Source organism: Rutidosis leptorrhynchoides, chromosome 8, assembly GCF_046630445.1.
Source record: "Rutidosis leptorrhynchoides isolate AG116_Rl617_1_P2 chromosome 8, CSIRO_AGI_Rlap_v1, whole genome shotgun sequence".
NCBI classification, from domain to species: domain Eukaryota; kingdom Viridiplantae; phylum Streptophyta; class Magnoliopsida; order Asterales; family Asteraceae; genus Rutidosis; species Rutidosis leptorrhynchoides.
The window spans coordinates 98,276,449-98,284,726 of record NC_092340.1 but is presented as its reverse complement, the minus strand read 5'-3'; positions in this window follow the sequence as shown (position 1 = coordinate 98,284,726).

Below are 8,278 nucleotides of genomic sequence, written 5' to 3'. Positions count from 1 at the left end.
AAATCAGTAACAATTTAAATTATTGAGGGTGATTAGTGTGAAAATGATTAAATTTTACCAAAGTTTCCAAACATATTGGCGTTTGTTTGCTGAATGATAAATGGTGCATATCATTTGTTCATTCCGTCTTGTTGTTATATCACATTTATTTTGCTTCTTGTCGTCAAAATTAGTTGCTTTTGCTGAACTTAATGCCAGTCTTTGAAAATGTATTGTTTTACCCTGTTGTATACATAAGATAAACTGCAAACATATATACATATTTTTGAAGTTTGGTATATTACCCCACATTCAAAAATTATTAAAATCTAATAAAAAAAATTAGAAAATTATAAAAACTATTACAATATTAACATAAGTATTAAATGTATCAACATTACAAATTATAAAATAAATAAAACTAAGTAGACTATGGATGATACTGATACCAGTAGGGGTTCCATGCCTAACCATATGTGTTATAAAATGCTTCGGCTGGGTTATACGTAGGATACGGTGGTTGGATCTCTATAGACCAGGGAGGAAATACGGGCGATGGAGTAGGAATATAGTTTCTACCTATTTGTTGGCAATAAGCTATGATTTGGTTTTGATGAACTTGCCAATCTTCAAATGCTCGATGTCTAACATTTTCGTACTCTTGTGAAGCTATAAACCTTTGCATTTTTGTCATTTCATTTCCCACTCCCACATTACCTTGTTGTTGGTTTCTCTCAACCTGTGGATATCTACCATGGTATTATACTGCGGCGTTATTTTGCCTCTTCAAAACCTTCGCACCATGGTATACATTTAAACCTATTGTATCGCGGGGTTCTGGTTCTTCGATTAATAATCCCCCCGACTTATATCCACACCGATATATTCAGCAATCAAAGTAATAAATATACCACCTCCTATTATGCTATGCGGTCTCATCCCCCTAACCATAGCTGATAAATAATAACCCACACAATAAGGTATACTTACAGCATTTTGTGGGTCTCGAATACACATGTGGTAAAACAAATCCTGTTCATTTACCTTTTCCCTGTTCTTACCTCGTTGTGTAATCGAATTGGCTAAAAACCTATGAATTACTCTTAACTCTGCTCTATCTATATCCAAATAAGAGTAATTTCCCCCTTTAAATCGGTGATGGCTAGTCATTTGACTCCATACACCATGCGTATCAAAATTTTTGTCTATCTTTCTACCATTTAGTATCAACCCTCTACAATCGGCAGATGCTAACTCCTCAGGCGTATATATACGTAAAGCCTGAGCCATGTCAAGTAAAGACATGTGGCGCATCGAACCTCCTAACAAAAATCTAATAAAAGATCGATCGGTTAAACTAACTACCCGATCATTTATTTCTATACTACACAATAATTCTTCACACCATACTTTATATACAGGTCTACGCATGTTGAATAAACGTACCCAATCGTTAAAAGTAGAATTACCATACCTCTGTGTAAGTAATTCCCTAATTGGCCCGGCCAATTCTACAGCTTCTAACGGTCCCCATTCTATTACCCTAGGTACTTCAACAACTTTAGAATGAAGAGTATGCAAACCCCTTTGGTATTTTGGATAATCTATCCAACGTCTGTCAAATCTCAAGTTCGGGTGCAACTCTTCTAAGTGCATATCTGAAAATGTCATGACTGGATGAGGTATATCTTGTTTGTAGTAGTTATCCACCTCCTGTTGTTCCGTATTCTCAGCAGGAGCATTGCGAGCTTGGGATGAAGATTCACCCCTTTCAGTCTGCAAAACACATCAAACACAATTTTTGTGCATCCAAATATGCATTAATGTCAGCAAAATCATCAATCAAAATAATTACAATGACATGTTCAATTTATATCAAACTTAAGCTCATTTTCATATTTTCATCAAATCTACACTTTTTCAAATAAGCATATACGAAAATGTTCACCAAGTTCATAAGCATTCAACTCAAATAACATGTCAAAATAATCATTACTAGCAATTAAACAAGTTTCAAATGGCATTATCTCTCAAAAATCAAGTTCATGAATTTTAGACTTGAAAAAGTCCACTTTAATTCTCAAAATCATGTTTAGGCTCAAAGTTTGGATCGTTTAACTACCTAAACATGTTACACTACTTAATTTAGCAACAATTCATGACAAAAATCGGCCATAACCTGTTTATATCAAAAAGCCCCAAATTGCTCAAGAACACAAACCCTAGATTACTCAAAATTTGAAATTTAAGGCTTCTAATCATGTTAAATAGCATCAATCTAGGTTATACAAGCATAATACATAAGCAATTTAAGCATAATTACACTAAAAAGCATCAAAATCGAATTGGGTATAAAATTGCTCAAGAACACCAATTTTCGGATTAAATGGTGTTTAGGTGTAGAAATTTACCGTTTTTCTTGAGTAATTCATTGATAACATCCTTCTCAACATGATTTTAGTAAAAGATTTGATGATAAACGGTCAAAAATTGCGAATTTGGGAGTGTTTTTTTCGGGTTTTTCGCAGTATTTTTGTGTTGGGTGTATGCAACTGATCTGTTCTGATGCGTTTTATTTTTTTCTATAATTTCGGTCCTCCGCGAGTCGCGCTGTTTGACCAATACAAACTCCGCGACTCGCGGTGCTTTTTTTTTTTTTTTTATAAATCTTAACTTATAAAACAAATATAAAATAAATTTAAAATTTTGTTTTCCTTTGTTTTAGGACGAGGTCGTTTCGGATCGATGTCCTAGTCCGTCCTTCGACAAAATTTTAAAATTTGTCTTTTTGTAGCTATTGTTTTAAAAGCTAAGATTTTTGGATTTTTTTAATGTTTTTGGCATACTTTAATTCAATAAGATTAAAAATAATGATAATAAAAGTTCTCGTCCCTCCCTCGGGTAAAGCAATTTCGGTTCAAAGACCTAGTCTTCAACTTACGACGAATTTTAAAAATCATATTTTTAACTTAGCGAAATAAAGTAAATTTTTGTTTTTAAATTCACACCAAACTAAAATGCATAAAATTAAAAATTCACACCAAACTTAATTAAAAATTCATATTATAAATTCACACCAAACTTATATTATATTTTTGTTTTTATACATACAAACTTATATTAAAAAGATTAATTTTTCAAATATTTACAATTTTAAATATATTGCTTTTAAAAAGTTTACAATATTTTTTTAATTTTTATATATTAATTTTTTAAAACATGGTAAAATTAAAAATCTTTTTGGCTTTTATCCCACTTTAATCAATCAAATATTATCAAAAATATGCGCCCCTTATAGATTAATGAATTTTCGTATGCTTCATGTCTTAATTCTTCTAATTCATTTAGTTGACTTAACCGTAGACGTCCAGCTTCATGTAAATCAAGATTACATGTCTTCAAAGCCCAAAATGCTTTGTGTTTAATTTCTACTGGAAGATGACATGCTTTTCCATAAACAAGTCTAAAAGGTGTGGTTCCAATTGGAGTTTTGTAGGCTGTTCTAAAAGCCTAGAGTGCATCCTCCAATTTAATGGACCATTCCTTCGGATTTGATCCTACGATTTTCTCTAGAATACGTTTTAAAGCTCGGTTGGTATTTTCAACTTGTCCACTTATTTGTGAATGATAAGCAGTGGAGATTTTATGAGTTACTCCATATCTTTTAAGAACTTTCTCAAGTTGATTATTACAGAAATGAGTTCCCCGATCACTTATTAAAGCTTTCGGTGTTCCAAACCTTGCAAAAAGACGTTTTAAAAAGTTGACTACAACTCGTGCATCGTTAGTTGGGAGAGCTTGTGCTTCCGCCCATTTGGATACATAATCAATGGCGACGAGAATATAGAGATTATTATGAGATTTTGAAAATGGACCCATAAAGTCAATACCCCAAATGTCAAATACTTCACATACTTGGATGATATTTTGTGGCATTTCATCACGTTGACTTATTTTTCCGGCCCTTTGACAAGCATCACAGGATTTGCAAAGAAGGTGTGCGTCTTTGTAAATTGTAGGCCAATAGAATCCAGCTTCATAAACTTTTCTTGCTGTTAGTTGAGGCCCATAATGCCCTCCTGTTGGTCCTGTGTGACAACGGTTTAAAATTTTACTAGCTTCATCTCTGAATACACATCGGCGTATTATTCCATCGGGACAACTTTTAAACAGATGTGGATCTTCCCAAAAATAGTGTTTTATATCACTGAAGAATTTCTTTCGTTTTTGGTATGATAATCCTTTTTCAAGGAATCCACATACTAAATAGTTTGCATAGTCTGCAAACCATGAAATTTCATTATAATCTATCTTCAATAGATATTCATCGGGAAAGTTGTCTTGTATGGCCGATTCATTTAGAACTTCTAATTCGGAATTTTCAAGACGAGAAAGATGATCGGCGGCGAGATTTTCTGCTCCTCTTTTATCTCGGATTTCAATATCGAATTCTTGTAAGAGTAAGATCCAATGGATTAATCTTGGTTTGGCATCTTGTTTCGAAAATAGGTATCTAAGAGCAGAATGGTCGGTATAGACCACCGTTTTTGCTAGAACGAGATATGAACGAAATTTGTCAAAAGCAAAGACAATAGCAAGGAGTTCTTTTTCAGTAGTTATGTAATTCGTTTGTGCTCCTTGTAAAGTCTTACTAGCATAATATATAGGTTGAAATCGTTTTTCAATCCTTTATCCTAAAACGGCTCCCATTGCAAAATCACTTGCATCGCACATTAGTTCGAATGGTAGATTCCAATTTGGTGTTATCATGATCGGTGCATTAGTGAGTTTATCTTTAAGAACATTAAAAGATTTGATACATTCATCTGAAAAGATGAATGGAGCATCCTTTTCTAGGAGTTTATTCAAAGGAGTAGCAATTTTAGAAAAATCTTTTATGAAACGTCGGTAAAAACCGGCATGCCCTAGAAAACTCCTAACTCCTCTAACATTGGTGGGATGTGGAAGTTTAGCAATTACATCTATTTAGCTCTATCCACTTCAATTCCTTCCTTTGAGATTTTATGTCCAAGAACGATGCCTTCTTTAACCATGAAATGGCATTTCTCCCAATTAAGAACTAGATTTGATTGTTCGCATCTAATAAGCATTCGTTCAAGATTAGCTAGACATGATTCAAATGTATCACCGAAGACTGAAAAGTCATCCATGAAAACTTCCATGCATTCTTCTATCATGTCGTGAAAAATCGCCATCATGCACCTTTGAAAGGTTGCAGGGGCGTTGCAAAGTCCAAATGGCATGCGTTTGTAAGCAAAAGTACCATAAGGGCATGTGAACGTGGTTTTCTCTTGATCTTCGGGTGCTATTGGAATTTGAAAATATCCGGAAAATCCATCAAGAAAACAATAGTAACTATTTCCGGCTAATCTTTCCAACATTTGATCAATGAAAGGTAAGGGAAAGTGATCTTTTCTTGTGGCGTCATATAATTTTCTATAATCAATACACACACGCCATCCTGTTACAGTCCTAGTAGGAATAAGCTCATTTTTCTCATTTGTAATGACAGTTATGCCACCCTTCTTAGGCACGCATTGAACTGGGCTTACCCATGGACTATCAGAAATTGGATAAATTAAACCTACGTCTAGTAGTTTAATAATTTCTTTTTTTACTACATCTTGCATATTAGGATTTAGTCTTCGTTGGCGTTGCACATACATTTTATGACCTTCTTCCAGAAGGATTTTATGTGTGCAATACGAAGGACTTATTCCTTTAATATCATGAATCTTCCATGCAATGGCTGGTTTATGAGCTTTCAACACAGAAATGAGTTGTGATTTCTCATTTTCAGTAAGAGAAGACGATATTATTACAGGTAATTCAGATTCACCATGTAAATAAGCGTATTCCAAATGGTTTGGAAGTGGCTTTAACTCTAATGTCGGTGGTTCTTCTATCGATGATTTATATCGATATCTGTCTTCTTCTTTTAGCATTTGAATTTCTTCTGTTGTTGGTTCATATCCATTAGCCATTAGTGTAGCTAATATTTCAGCTTCATCAATTGGTTCATTACCTTCTCCTAAAGAACATTCTCCTGTTCCTTGTAATTCTGGAAATTCTTCTAACAATTCTGCATGTGAATCTATAGTTTGAATATAATAACATGTATCATCTGCAGATTGCAGTTGTTGCATTGCTCTATCAACTGAAAAGGTAACACTCTCGTCCTCTATACTTAGGGTCAATTTTTTTACCGAACACGTCTATCATTGCTTTAGCCGTGTTTAAGAATGGTCTTCCTAATATGAGAGGAACTAGAGAATCTTCTTCCATGTCCAGAACAACAAAATCTACTGGAAATACTAAAGTACCAACTTTAACTAGCATGTTCTCCATTATCCCTCTAGGATATTTTATTGATCGATCGGCTAGTTGTATGCTTATTCTTGTTGGTTTCAATTCTCCAAGGTCTAGTTTAGCGTATAGTGAATACGGCATTAAATTTATACTAGCACCTAAGTCTGCCAATGCTTCTATTGAACTAAGACTACCCAGAAAACATGGAATTGTGAAACTTCCTGGATCAGATAATTTTTCTGGTATCTTATTCAACAACACTGCTGAACAATTAGCATTCATAGTAACAGCCGAGAGTTCTTCCATTTTCTTTCTATTCGAGATTAGATCTTTCAGAAATTTAGCATATCTAGGCATTCCTGAAATCACATCAATGAAAGGAAGATTTACATTTATCTGTTTAAACATATCCAAGAATTTGGATTGCTCGGCTTCAAGTTTCTCTTTCTTCATTTTACTCGGGTAAGGAAGTGGTGGTTGGTATGGTTTAACATAAGGTTTAGCCTTAACTGTGTTATCTTCATTAACCTTTTCAACTACCGGTTCTTTTTCCTTATCTTGATCTGGTTGTGGTTCTTGTGGAGTAGGAATAGCTTCATCAGAAGTTACAGGTATTTCAGGTGGTTTAAGTGTTGTACCACTTCTTGTGGTAATGGCTTTAGCTGTTTCATTCCGGGGGTTTGCATTTGTATCACTAGGTAAACTTCCCGGTTTTCTTTCACCTATTAACCTTGCTAGGTTACTTACTTCTTGTTCCAAGTTTTGAATAGAAGCTTGTTGATTTCTAAATGCTTGAGCATTTTGTTCATTAGTTTGTTTTTGAGATATGAAAAACTGCGTTTGAGTTTCAACTAGCTTCGTCATCATATCTTCTAAATTCGGCTTTTTATCATCGGATTGTGGTTTGTTTTGAAAATTAGGTCTTTGCTGGTTGTAAGTATTGTTAGATACTTGTTGATTGCTAGGACCTTGTTGTTTGTTGTATGGAATATTTCGATTATAATTCTGGTTTTGATTGTAGATCGGTCTTGGCGGTTGATAATTATTCTGATAATTATTTCTAGGCCTTTGGTTTAGATATGAAACATTCTCTCTTTGTTCCATTGTTAATTCAATACTAAGACAATCTTTTGTCAAATGTGGTCCTCCACACTGCTCACAACTAATTCGTATTGAGTGGATATCTTTAGTCATCTTTTCCATTCGTCTCTTGACAGCATCTATCTTTGCGGAAATGGAATCTAAGTCATGGCTAGAATCGGCTCTAGCTGCTTTAGATGATCTAACGATATCTTTTTCTTGGTGCCACTCATGTGAGTGGGAAGCAGTGTTATCAATAATTTTGTAAGCATCAGTTTCGGTTTTCTTCATAATGGAACCACCAGCTGCTATATCGATGTCTTTCCTTGTAATGATGTCGCATCCTTGATAGAATATTTGTACTATTTGACAGGTGTCTAAACCATGTTGCGGACATCCTCTTAATAACTTTCCAAATCTTGTCCACGCCTCATATAGAGTTTCATTCGGTTTCTGTGTGAACGTAACAATTTCTCCTTGAAGTCTTACGGCTTTAGATGCCGGAAATAATTGTTTAAGAAATTTTTCAACTAAAACGTCCCATGTATCGATCGCCCCTTCAGGTAACGATTCCAACCAATCTTTGGCTTCTCCCTTTAAAGTCCAGGGAAATAACATGAGATATATCTGTTCATCTTCCACTTCTCGGATTTTAAATAGAGTGCAGATCCTATTAAAGGTACGAAGATGTTCATTTGGATCTTCCTTCGGCGCACCACTAAATTGGCATTGATTAGTCACCATATGTAGAATTTGTCCTTTGATTTCATAATCTGGCGCATTAATGTCTGGATGAGTAATTGCGTGACCTTGGCCAGTGCGTTTAGCTCTCATTCGGTCTTCCATACTTAAAGGTTCCAGATTCTCCATAATTGAATTTGTTGAATCC